At 52.6% G+C, this 12,756-nt stretch overlaps 1 protein-coding gene across 2 annotated transcripts in view; it reads left to right on the top strand.

The window, feature by feature from the left end:
- Nucleotides 1-12,756, top strand: part of PLCG1 (phospholipase C gamma 1) — a 36,261-nt gene that overhangs the window by 1,499 nt on the left and 22,006 nt on the right. The gene's annotated exons all lie outside the window — the stretch shown is intronic.

Raw genomic sequence — 12,756 nt, 5'->3', positions numbered from 1 at the left:
CCCCCCCACCAAGGGAGCGTCCTACAGACCTCCTTGGGTATGGTGTACATGTGTGTAGATGGGTTGAGGAGATTGTGAGGAAGGAAAGTCTTGTGGTGAGGCAGCCATCCTCAACGACAAACTCCAGATCTGATACTGCTGCTGAACTTAGAAATGGCAGCTGCCTTCCTCTGTGCCTCCGAAAGCCCTGTCAGCTATGGAGAGAAAATTTTAGTGATTTGAGAGCCTGGATTCCAAAGCTGTGGGACGACAGACACCACAGGGGACCGGATAGTCCTGGGGACATCACCCAGGCATCTAGACTCCAGGCACATCTAGACTCCAGGCTCTCGGTTTTATGGTGCTCCCTGTGCTCTGTTCAGTTGGTGGCACTGGCCAGAGGTTCCCTGCTAGAGATTTCCTGGGTAACTAACAGGTTGCACTTCAAACCATGCATGGGATCAGCAGGCACTAAGGGCAGCACTGTGGTTGAAGGCAAGCCTGGATTTGAAGCCCATATATTAGTGGTGGGCCAGTTGCGTATCTAGCCAGTTACTTATTTTTTTCTGAGCTTAGTTTCTTGATCTGTAAAGCAGGAGTAGTGATACATACACTATATATGGTTGCTCTGGAGACTAAATGAGAATTGTTGTAAAACCTCTAGCAAAGTGCCTGATACATTGTAAGCGTTTAATAAACCTAAGCTGTTTTTGATAACAATAGAAATAATAGACTATGACTGCCCTCCATCCTGGACTGTGAATGTTGAGAGAGAGAGAATGTGTGTGTGGCTCTCGGAGAGCCTGAGGGTATAGGAAGGGAGGAGGATGGGAACCAAGTTCACATTTCACTTAGGTCACTACCCAGAAAAAGGGAGGAAATGGTTTTGTTTTGCTTCAACCCATCTCCTTACCCACCCACCTATCATATATAGAACAGTACATGACAGAGTAAAAAGTATGGAGTAAATCTATGGAGATTTCCACATCTGACTCCTGGGTGTAGCTATCTTATTTGTAAGTTGGGGCCTGAACAGGAGGGAGGGGTGTGGAGAGGGAAGAGTCGAGTCCATGGTGTGTCCCGTCTTCAGGAGACGGTGACAGGAATGCAGAGGTCCCAGCCCCCAGCGGTAGGTCAGCTAGAGAAGTACAGATTCAGAGATCTCATCAGCTGGGAGTATAGGCAAAGAATGTCAGAGTCCTGGCCCTTTGATTGCAGAGGCCCAGATTGAAGGAGTCTGAGTAAAAATGCTAGTAGATGCTTGGGTAGAGTTCACATCTTATTAGTGAAGCCTCCGGCAGAAGCTGCCCGATTTCTGCCCGTTTTTGGTCTACCTTGCTGATGAGTGCTGGTCCCTGCAGCCCCGTCTGCGGGCTCTGCGGAAGGTGGGTAGCCAGCTGTGTCCCCTGCCATCTGGCCTTTTCCTGCTGACTCTGCCAGGGTTCCATGTAGTGCTTGTAGCCTGGCCAAGGGGAGAGGCACTTCTGCTACCCCCAAGGTGTCTGGACCTGAAGGAGGGGTACTGTGGGTCAATGAAAATGCGTAGCACCCATGCAACAGACCTCATTCGGACCTAACTCCGCGCCTTCTCACTTTGCCACTTGTGAAATGCGGCTGCCACGTGCTCATTTCTAGAGTGGTAGTTTGGCTCAAAAGAGGGGTGGGAAAGTACTTTGGTACTAGTTGTCATGGTGATGCGACAGGAACCAGGTTGATGTTTGGCTTTTTATGTAGCAGATACTGACCTAAATGAATACAAAGCAGTTACAGACTTCCTGCTGAGTGCTACAAAGACTTTGCATCATATTTTCTTGGGGGTGGGGCTGGGGCTGGGGCTGGGGCTGGAGTCCCACCCCATTTTACAGATGCAAAATGGAAAATACGGGGAGTGAGTTGTTCCATGGGGTTATAGTGCTACTATGTGACAGTCTCACCCGGACCCAGCTCTCCAGGCCCTGACTGGCTGGCCATCCCGAAAGGACTCTCAGCCCCAGGGTTGTGCTGCCAGTGGGCCTCCCCCAGGCCCCATACCCACTGGTCTCTGCTGCTCCTCTAAGGAGAAATTGTTGTGTGTAGCCCTGCACTACAGATCCTCAGCCCCTCTAGGTTCTGGCTCCACATTTGTCTTCTGATACCTTTCTGGGGTTCAGTCAAGGGTCATCGTGGGCATCGTGGCCTGGGTGGAGTCTCCACGGAGGGCTCTGAATGACAGTCATGCTCATCTGTGGGGACTTTTGGAGCCTGACGCTTTCTTTCCACTTGGGTTCTTCCCCACTCTTCTAGATGCCAGGCCTTCTTAGGTGGTGAATGAAAACATGTCCTTGCCCTCAGGGAAACAGACAGTGATAATTCCTAGTTGTACCTTTGATGGGGTGGGGGAAGGAATGGTGGCAGAAGAGAGCAAACCGCTCAGACAAGGCAGTCAGGCTCATAGAGGAGGTGATATTGGGACCAGTTGTCTGGGGCTTGACCTCTGTGGCTGTCAGGCTGGTGAGGAGACAGTCCGTGAGGCTTGCTCTGCCGACTGGGCCCGAGGTGTCTGAGGTAGGCAGGCCGGGTGTCATGGGGGTTTTCTTTGTACTGGTTGACTACTCCCAGTGGGAAAGAAGCAAGAACATGTGTCCGGATCTCCAGAGCTAGCCATCCCTGCCTATGTGTTTCCTGTCTGACTATAGTTTTTCCAGGGGAAGTCAGACCTCTTAGTGTTTCCTCAACACCCGACACTTGCCCTGATGTGTAGGTTTCCAAACCAGCTCTGCCAGGCGCCCCTGTCCAGCTGGGGCTCTGTTTCCTGTGAACCTAGGAAAGGGGCCTGTTTCACAGATGACTGGGGAAGCAGAGCCCTCCCCACATTGCCCTCCCTCCATACATACCTACAGCTGAGGAGAGTCCTAGGAGAAGGAGGGGGGTACTGTTGGAGGAGGGGTGTGTTCTTGTGCACCTTGTGGACTGCTTTGTTCGGGGAAGCATGCCTCCTTGTTTGCGGGGGTGTCTTTGAGAACAGTGTAGTAACAGGTGACAAAGATTCTAGGCAGAGCCAGGGATAAGGAATGGCCGTGAGCAGCGGTTTGTAATTGACCACAGTAACTGGAGATTTGTGGCTTTAGACTTAGTCCGATTTGGGTTCAAGACACTGTGTGTGTGTGTGTGTGTGTGTGTGTGTGTGTGTGTATACATGTGTCTGTGTGTACACACACACAGATGCATAGTCTTGAGTCAGTGACCAGAGATGTTGGCCACTAACCTTGTTTTGTGTAGCCTTGTGGAATGAGGGGCACTTATTCAATAAATACTGTTTGAACACCTGTTTGCCCAGTGCTAGGCACAAGGGTGACTCAGACATGGACTGTGCCACTGAGGAACTCCCACATTCTTGGAAGAGACAGAATCGGGAGCGTGTGTGCTGTGTACCATAATCGAGGTCTAGCCCACGGTCTCTGTGAGTGCAGAGTAGCAAGCTCTGCTTGGTGAGCTGGGCTTGACGGGAGAGAGCCAGGGTGGGCTTTGGGGCAGGGGCAGGGGGGTGACCTGTGAGCAGTGCTTGACTGACTGAAGAAGTTACCTGTGCCCAGGCTGAGCACGGGAGATCCCTGTGCAGGGCTCAGGTGTGTATTTAGTGTGGTAGAGATAAGGCTGGGGCTGGTTGGGAGCAGTTTAGGGAGGGCCTCAGGGTGCCATGCTCTTGGGTTTTGCTCCGTGGCTGAAGTGGGGCTGTCTTGCATTTTATCTCAGAGAGGTTGAGGGAAACCAGTAAAGCTACTGCACTTTGCAGGAGAGAGCTGATGAGCAGGGGCAAGACTTCCTCAAGAGGCCGGCGGGACGCAGCAGCTGTGGAGGGTCGGGGCTAGGTCTGGAGGCGTGAGCCGGTGGAGGTTAGCATTTGGGCTGGGAACTCAGACTGCCTCGGTTGTGCCACTTACTTGCTCTGAGACCTTGAGTGTGTGCCTTTCTCTCTGGGCTCTTTGTTTACAGAAGGGGGATGTAGTAACAAACTGCATTTCTCTCGCACGGGTTTTGTGAAGGTTTGAGGAAGATCTTCAAAGAGTGGTTCACAAGGAGTGTGCTGAGGCGGGGTCTCTGACGAGGAGGAGGAGGAGGATTAAGTACCCCGGGAGGACCCAGTAGCAGAAGGGAGCCCATGGACCTGTCATATTGAGGGGCTGGAGCGTGGCCACCAAGCCCTTTGACTGGGAGACGAGGAGGCCCACCCGTTCTCTTGCTCCAGGCTCTCAGCAGCCCCGCTGTTGTCGGGGCTCTTTCCTGCTGCCGACTTTTACAAGGTGACAGAGCAGCTGGCTGAAAGCAGCTACTGTGGTATTATACTGGCCTATTTCTGTGAGTCTTGTCCCAGTGAATGCTGTCTGAGCACATTGACTCGAGATCCCTCTCTCCTAGGAAGTGCTTTCATGCTACCCCCTCCGTGTGATAGGGCCCGTCTCTGCGTCTTCTGTCACCATTCCTGTCAGTCTTCATTAACTCATGGCATCTCTTCCCATTCTATACCCTTTCCTCTGACACGGCTTCAAAGAGGTCAGAGATGGATAAGTGAGAGGGATAAGTGAGGCCTAATATCACCAAGGCCTGATACTAGGGGATAGGAGAATTTTTCCCCCTCTCTATTCCCGTAGAGCTGGAGAAGTCGGGGGGCTTTGAGGAGAGTTATGGGGGAAATGGAGGTGGGGGTAGGAGGAGGGGACCGTGCTGGTGCAGAGTGCTTTGTTCAGAGAGGCACGGGGCCTGTGCTTCCCTGAGGGAGCTCTCTGAGAGCAACATGGTAACAGATGACCTGACCAGGCAGATCCAAGGTAACGATGAGTGGCTTTGAGTGGCTGTTGATAATTGGGCTCTGTATGACTGAGAATTTGTGGTTAGAATCAGATTTGGGTTTGAGTCTCAGCTCTTCCCATGACTTTGGACAAGTAACCTTAACTTACCTGAAACTGATTTTCAGCTACAAGAGGAATTTTTTCCTCACAGAGCTGTATATTAAAATGGTCAAGTGAAGTTGTGTATGAGAGTAAGAGATATTATGTGAAAGTGCTCTGCACGGCATTTGGCACTTGTGGGCACTTAATAAGTATTCGTTTCCTTTGCTTTCACCTTAGCGAACTACAGAGCTCCAGCTCTTTCCCCCACCAAGTGTGGCCACTGGTGGCTGCTCTGACAGTCTGGGCTAGAAGTCTGTTTCCTGCTTCACTTCTTTGTTCCCTCCCTGAGTCTGTACACAGAGGACTGGGGCATGAGGAAAGTTGGTATTTGTCCTAGTGCAGTAGAGTTCATGGAGCATATTCTCATCCGTGGTATTGTTTGAGCACCACCACAGCTCTGTGAACTGAAGGAAGGCGAGAATGGTTAGCCCTCTCTTAGAGATGAGAAACCAAGGCCCCAAGGGTAAGGTCACACAGCAAGTTCATGGCAATGCCAGGATCAGAGCCTCGGATCTCTGATTCCCACTACAACATTCAGTTATTTTTCTACTCTTGAGAAAATGACAAGAAGATAGATTGTTCTGTAGGACCAGTGTGGTTTGTTTTTGTTTATATGGACAGAGTGATCTGATCTCCACTCTGCCCTCTGGCCAGATGTGCTCTTTGACCAGCCCAGGCTTCTGTCCGTGGACAAATTGGACCTAGACCCTCCATCTAGATTATCTGCTGCCTTCATCTTCCTGTAGCAACCCCATCAAGATGCTTTCCCACGCTTTTGCTGGGGGTGGAGGTAGCAGGTGATCTGAGATAGGGGGACAGAAGAGCCCTGCTCTGACCTGTTGTGACGGGCTCATGATGACAACAGCACCTGAGCCTCTGCAGGGAGGTGGAAACCTGGCTCTGTGCTCCAGGTGCTCCGTGGAGGGCCTCTCCAGGACCCCTGATGACAAGCTCAGGTGCACGCATTCATCCCGTGTGCCCCTGCATTTGCCCGTGTGGACTGTGGGCGTGCTGCTGTGTGTTACGTCTGCTAAGCTGGATGTGAGAACTGCAAGCTCTGGCTTGTTCCATGGTAGTAGGTCTCTGCCCTGGTGTGCTTTATCACTATAGTTCCTTTTTTTCTCCTTAAAACAACAAGGAAAAGCCCCCAAACCCCAACCTTCTTGGACCTTTTGTGGCACACTGAACAAGCAGGACCCCACTGTGCTACCCTGGCTTTGGACTCCAGCATTTGCTGACATGCCAAGCACCTGTCTGGTAAAATGGAATCTGGTAAAAATGTAAAGGTTAAGAAAGGTGTAGCCAGCAAGGACACCAACAACCGGACAGAAAAAATAATGACAGGGCCTGCAGTGTGCTGTGGAGGAAACAAACCGGAGACTGTTCCGGCAGTCGGGAGAGGTGAGGGCGCTCTGACCGTGAACGATCCAGATCTCTCAGTTGCAGACAACTGAGGCTCATTTTTCACTTCTGCTACACATGTGTGACCATGACAAGCCACTCCACTTGTTTCTGGAGAATGGCCTCAGTGGCTCTGGGTCAGCCTCCTGGTGCAGGGCCCGAACGCTGGGCAGACTAGGCTGGAGAGGGATTTGGACGACAGAGGCTGGGGGGCAGGATTCGTTTCCACGGCTTGGCGTGGGCATTGGTGTGGCTGGCTCTGCTGTGGTGGCACATGGGCTGCTGCCCGCGTGCCTGGGCTCTGCAACAGGTACCCTTGTGTTCACCCTTGAAGTATCCTGTCGGGGCCCCTGCTTCATTGTCCTCTCCTGCTGTGCCCCTCCTTGAGCTGCCCCTGAGCCTTGTTTGTTGCGGTTTCCTGCTGTCACCCCCGGGGTAAAGCCTCATTGCCTCCTCGTAGCTGCTCCCAGAGGATATGCTGGTGCCTCCACAGGGAGCCCTCGGGGAGAGAAGGAGGAGCAGTAGAGAAGTGGGGAGAGGGGTCTTCTGTGAATACTTGGTTTGGGGGAAGAGGCACTGGGGACAGAGAATTTGTTGCTGTCGGGGAGTCTGTGGTCCCAGGAGATGGGGCTTGAGAGGCTCTGCTTGCTGTCCTCACTCAGCTCTCAACATTCTCCCTCCTCTCCTTGTAACACTGGTTCCTTTTGAGGTGGCGCTTGGCTAGCCTCGGAGAGGCTCCGGTGGCTGTGTGCCCAGGCACAAGTACTAGCTCTCTCCCCCACTCATCCCCTCCTAGGAACCGGGCCCATCCTGGGGGAAGCAGGGAGGGCTCCTTTTTATAGCCACATGTAGGCTTTGTGTATAGGCTCTGCTGCTTCCTTCCGGGCCCTTCCCGGTGTTGGCGGGTGGCCCTGGCTTCAGCAGGACTCAGGATGCAGAATAAATGGGCGGGACTTTCTCCTGCAGAAGACTGGCATCTCCTTTTCTGTGCCCATGCCTGGCACAGAGGAGGCTGGGTTAGCAAGCAAGAAAAGAAGGTGGCTCGATCTTCAATCCTGGGAAGCTTGCAATCTAGAACATGCAGAAAAGCGTAAAAGCCCAGAGCCAGCAGGAGACAGTTGTGTCTGAAGTACTGTAGGCTGAACCCAAGGGTCCAGACACAATCAGCTTTCTCTCTGTTGCAGCCCATCCTTCCCTTGTGGAGTTCCTCCCCCTGCTGGCTGGCAAGCCAGCATTGGTTAGAGAATCTTTACAAAGGCTGTGAGGTGCCTGGGAGCAAGGCGTGGGCACGGTGAGGAGTGGGTGGTCTGACGGAAGCTCCAAGCCCTGGCAGTGAACACTGACTGGACTGGTGAGGGGCTGGGCCACAGCAAGTCTGACCACTTGTTTGTGTGAGATCTAATTCTAACTCAGTAAGGGTGGGCCGTTCACTTTGGGGTTGGCTTCCTGTTTTCTTGGACACCTGGGGATATGGCTTAGCTGAAATGTCCTGAGGGAAGTAGTTGTTTAAGGGGTGCCCCCAGGTCACAGTGTCCTTGGCTTGGCCTTGTCCGTGGGGGGAGTAGGGCACTGACCACACTGGACCTCTGGCCGTGAAGCTGTGGGTGTGTGGTGGGTGAATTCTAACCCTGCGGGACTGAATGACATCAGTTTCAGGCCCCAAGAGTACGGGCTGAGTTCATAGAGTGACTAACCCTGGGAAGGAGAAGAGTGGGCCACAAGTCCCAGAGGCCTTCAGCCTACTTGGGGGCAGAAGGTCAGCTGGGAGGTGGGGCAGTGATGGGGTGCAGGGGCTCTGCAGACCCCTCTCCCCACCACCCCATTCCACCTGATGGCCCTCCCCTGTTGGGAGGTAGCTCTTCTCTTCTACCCTAGCCACTCTACCTGAAGTAGGAATTGAGTATAGTGTGCCTGTGGCCTTTCTTGGGAACTCTTAGTATACCCACCGAGGAGGTTAAAAAGGGTAGCATATGTCACTTTGTCAAGGATTTTACCCCGGGCCTCTTGAGGCTAGCAGTGAAATACAGAGAACATCCCTTCTAGTGACAACGGAATGCCTGGTGCCTGAACCATTTCCACAAGCATGTCCTGGTCCCTGGCCTGAGAACAGGCCCACGCCGGAAGGGTGAAGCTCTACAGGCTGGGGTGGGAGGCAGCAAGAAGCCTTTTAGGGGAGGTGAGGCCAGAAGTTGTCTTAAGAGTATAGACCTAGGAAATGAAAATCAGGAGTAGGAAGTCCCAAGGTAGGCATTCCTCTTGACAGGGGACGCACCCTCCAGGAATCCTAGATGGGCTTCCTGGGGAGTCAGCGAGTTCCTGGTGACCTTGGAGTAGGGTCAGGGGCTAGATCTTGCATCAGGACTTTGCCTCCCCAGGAAGCAAAATGATGACAAGGAAAGTGTCTTGGCATGGGCTGGTGTGACCCAGAGGGAGTATGGCCAGATGCTGAGGAGTGGCTGAGCTCTGCAGTTCTAGAACATGAGAGGCCTAGTGTGGTGCACAGAAGAGGATGTATGGGCCAACTGACCTTGCCTTCATGACTTCTTCATTGCTTAGCATGTCTCCAACCTGCTGGTCAGGGTTGACTCTGCTGGTGGTTTACGGGCTGGCCCTACACCTTCTTCCTACCCCATGCCTCCAAGAATGAGCAGGATGTGTAGTAGTGTTAACGTGGAAACCAAAGAGGTGGGGAGCCAGGTCGGTCATGGGGCTCCATAAGGAGCTCTGTATAGGAGGCCTCTGCTGTCTCTCTCCACCTGTCTTCCCACTTCAGCCCATCCCTTAGATCTCTAGCCAGAGGTTCCTACTGTTTCCTTGGAGGGGGTCAGATTTTCCTGTCTTCTAATGCATTCCATTTCCTGCTAGTCCTGGGGCCTTAAAACTGACAGGTATGGGCCATGGCCTCAAGGAGCTCGTATTCCATTGAGAAGATTGTCAGTCAGATAGCTTTAACATGCTCATAGGGTTCCCACTCATCTAAGTGCTCAGTAAATATGGTTGTGACAAATAAAGCCAGTATTAGGGCTTGTCCAAGGATTAGATTAGGGATGGTGAGAGAAAGGCGTTAAGGATGGTTTTTTAAAGTTTCTAGTTTCTGTACCTGTTGGGAGGTGATGCTGTTAGCTGACCTAAGAGGTGTGGCAAGAGACCTGGGTTTTGGTGAAAGACGTGTTGAAGAGTGTGTTTGAGGTAATGTGTTTGGTTTGAGGGGTTGACTTTGAGGTGTTTTTGGGGTGAGCAGGTGGAGGTGGCAAGTAGGCAATTGGACCAAAGGACCTGAAGCTTAGAGATGGGGACTGCGTTGTCTGTAAGAGGAGGCCATGGAATCTGTGGGCATCGATGACTGAGAGGAGGTAGAGCATTAGGGGAAGAGAGGACCTTGGCCTCGGCCTTGACAAAGGCCAGTGTGTGATGTGGATAGGCCTGAAGCCCAAGAAGAAGGCGGAAACCAGAAGTCATGAGGGCAGAGCTTCAAGCAGGAGGGAGGGCATGGTGAACCATGTTTATTGCTCTGAAGGCTGGGAAAGAGGAGGATGGAAAAGTGACTTAACACTCCATGTTCTTGTTCTCCAGGGAGCCTGAATATACTGGGGGGATGTGTGGGGGAGAGGCAGACACAAAACATCTAGAAAAAACTTGGACAGCATCAGCCTTCAGTGGAGGCAGAGTGCAGAGGACCTATGCCCTGGGGGCTGACCGATGAACTACCTGGGGAGTTATTTCGGCCTGGACAGCAAAGTTGGGGCAAGCCCTTGTCCATACTGCACTATTGTGGGAAAGGCCCGTTGTGGGCCCAGCGTCCTTACCCCTCTACCGTGAAACTGAATGCCTCCCCCGCCAGCAATAAAACTGCTACATTGGTACCTTGGCTTCCACGATCCCCTGTGCCTCACATGACCCTCCAGATCTGCCTTCTGCAGAGCAATCTGAGAAATCCCAAAGAGCACTTCTCACTTTCTCTGTGCTCCCAGCACCACAGACATCTCCCTTTTTTTCCATCTTTGCACGACCTCATGGTTATCTACTTCCCCATCTGTTTCCTCCACCAGCCCGGGGCTTTTCTGAAGGGCAGGAACTCAAGGGCCTTATTGATCTCTGTTTACCCAGGACTCAACCCAGGGCCCGACACTGAGGAGATAGGTTTCCCATACGTGTTTGATTAGATGATGGAATGAATGAACTAGCGTCAAGGGGCAACCGCTCAGCTTTCTCCCAGCTTTGAGTTCTCTGGGTGGGGCCTCTTAACCTTCCTTCCTTTGGGGCCTGAGCGTGCTGATCCCATCTCTGAAATGGGTGGGATTGGTCTAGTGTCCTAGGCAGGAGGACTGCCTGCCTGGGTGGTGGGAAGGCTCTGGGGCCACGCAGAGGGTCCCAGTTCTGCCATGAACCACTATGTGATCCTGACAAAACCCTCTGGAGCCTCCATTTTCTCATTGCTCCAAAGGGGAGAGTCATTTAGAATCTAGATGATTCATGTGCTGGCAACAATCCTTTACAGCTGTAACCTGAAGCAGTTAGTACATACAGGTTCAAGGTCCTGTGTAGGAGGACCCTGCAGACCTCCATGCAGCTGTCTGAATGGCCTTTTCCTGTTTATCAAGGTGGGAAAGGGCCAGATGCCCAGTCAGGCCTGGCTGCTCTTCTCGGTCAGGTGTTTAGGGAGCAGTGACTGATGAAACCCCAGCCAGAAGCAGATGCTGAGCTCTGCCCTGGTACACCCTGGACTCCCAGGATTCAGCCAGGACCCTGGGAAGGGGCTGTGGCCTCTCTCCCCTGGTGCTACATTGGCATGGGAAGGAAAAAAGCCCCATTCTCATCTTTTCTGTGTTGCATGGCCTTCTGACCCCAGGTCTCCCAGGCTCCAAGCTTGTCTGTAAAATGGAGGTAGACAGCTCCCCACCCCTCTGCTTTTGACTTCCTCTCTGGTGAGATCTGGGAGCTGCTTCTGACGGCTTCTGTTGGAAGATAGGAGGGGGGAGTTCATAGTCTCAGAATAGAGAGGGGAATGGAAGGCGGGGGAGGAGGGATCTCTCACTCCTTCCAGAAGTCTTGCGCAGCATGGAAACTGCTAGCCGGTCCAGTACCCCTCATTCCAGCTGCGGTAGGTTGTTTTCCCACTTGTGCCCAGGTTCTGTCCTTTCTTCTCCTTGAGTCACCTCCATCTTTCCCTTCAGAGGTCTGACGACTCTTTAAAAGCTGTATCTTTTAGTTGGTACAGCTACTCTGGGGTTGCAGAGCCCGTTTGTCTTTGGCTCCCTCTGAAGGGGACTCTGGGGTGCAGCGCCTACCCTACCCTTGGGGCATCGTGCAGGAACCTGTGTGTAAGGTGGCAGGGGGAGAGGGCCAGGAATTGGCCACAGAGCGTTTCCCTTGTGGCTTTCTTTCTCTGTGTCGGCATCCTTTGAGGGAGAAGGCCCAGCTCCATTTGTGCTCCCTTGCCCTGGGTGTGTAGTCCTTGGAGGGGGATGAAGGGTGGCTGACTTGAGGGGTGGGGGCAGCCGGGAATGGCCCATTTGTTTATTCCGCGCTGGGTTTGGAGCGGGTTATAATGAGAGCATTTAGGGGGAAGTTTGTGGGGGTTTTTTTGTTTTTGTTTTTAGTAAGATTTTATTTTTAAGTAATCCCTCTACCCAACATGGGGCTCAAACTCATAACCCCCAAATCAGGAGTCACATGATCTACCAAAGGAGCCAAGGGCCCCATTTGGGGGAAGATTTGCACACCTCTCTTGATCCCTGGGCCTCGCTTTCTGAATCTCCTGGTGGCCTTGACTTAGAGCCAAGCAGGGCAGGGTGCTCAGGGAGCCCTGGCTTTTCTACTCCTCAAAGTTCCATTAACTTCCCATGGTTCTCACCAGTTGCAGGAACCTTTGTCCAGGGACTTCCCAATGCTCCCAGATTGCCCCGACCCCCAGAGAGGCCATGCCCTCACCCCTATCCGGCAGCGGTAACTGGTCCTTCCTTTTTTCTGTCCCCTTAGTAAATCTCATCAACTTCTGTATTTGCATATTTGTTGTAGCTCCTCAGCCTTTGTCGACTGCAGCACCTCTTCCAGGAAGCCATCCCTGATACTATCTTTGAGCATCTGTGGCCTTTGCTATCTTTGTTAGATAATGAACTCTGGAATCAAACTTGTGTGTTCATTCCTGCTCTTTAGCACTCTGTATACATTTTGAGGCCTTCCTAGGACCTGAATTTGGGGAATGGATAGAGGAGTTGAACATAGCTTCTGCCTTCAGGAGCTAGCTCCCAGGCCAGTGACCTAGATCCCTGGAAGCACTAGAATGTGACAACAGTGTGGAGCACTGGCTACGCCACCAGCCTGGCATGTGCAGAGGCTTGGAGGGAGGGGCATGGTCTGAGAGCTGATGTCCTGGGGTCCTTGCAGCTCATAGCCTTGATTGGACTTGGCCTTCTGGAGAGGGCTGGGCTTTCCCCACCTTCCCCCA

This window comes from Neovison vison, chromosome 8, assembly GCF_020171115.1.
Source record: "Neovison vison isolate M4711 chromosome 8, ASM_NN_V1, whole genome shotgun sequence".
Taxonomy (NCBI): Eukaryota; Metazoa; Chordata; class Mammalia; order Carnivora; family Mustelidae; genus Neogale; species Neogale vison.
This window is presented reverse-complemented; position numbering and strand designations above follow the sequence as displayed.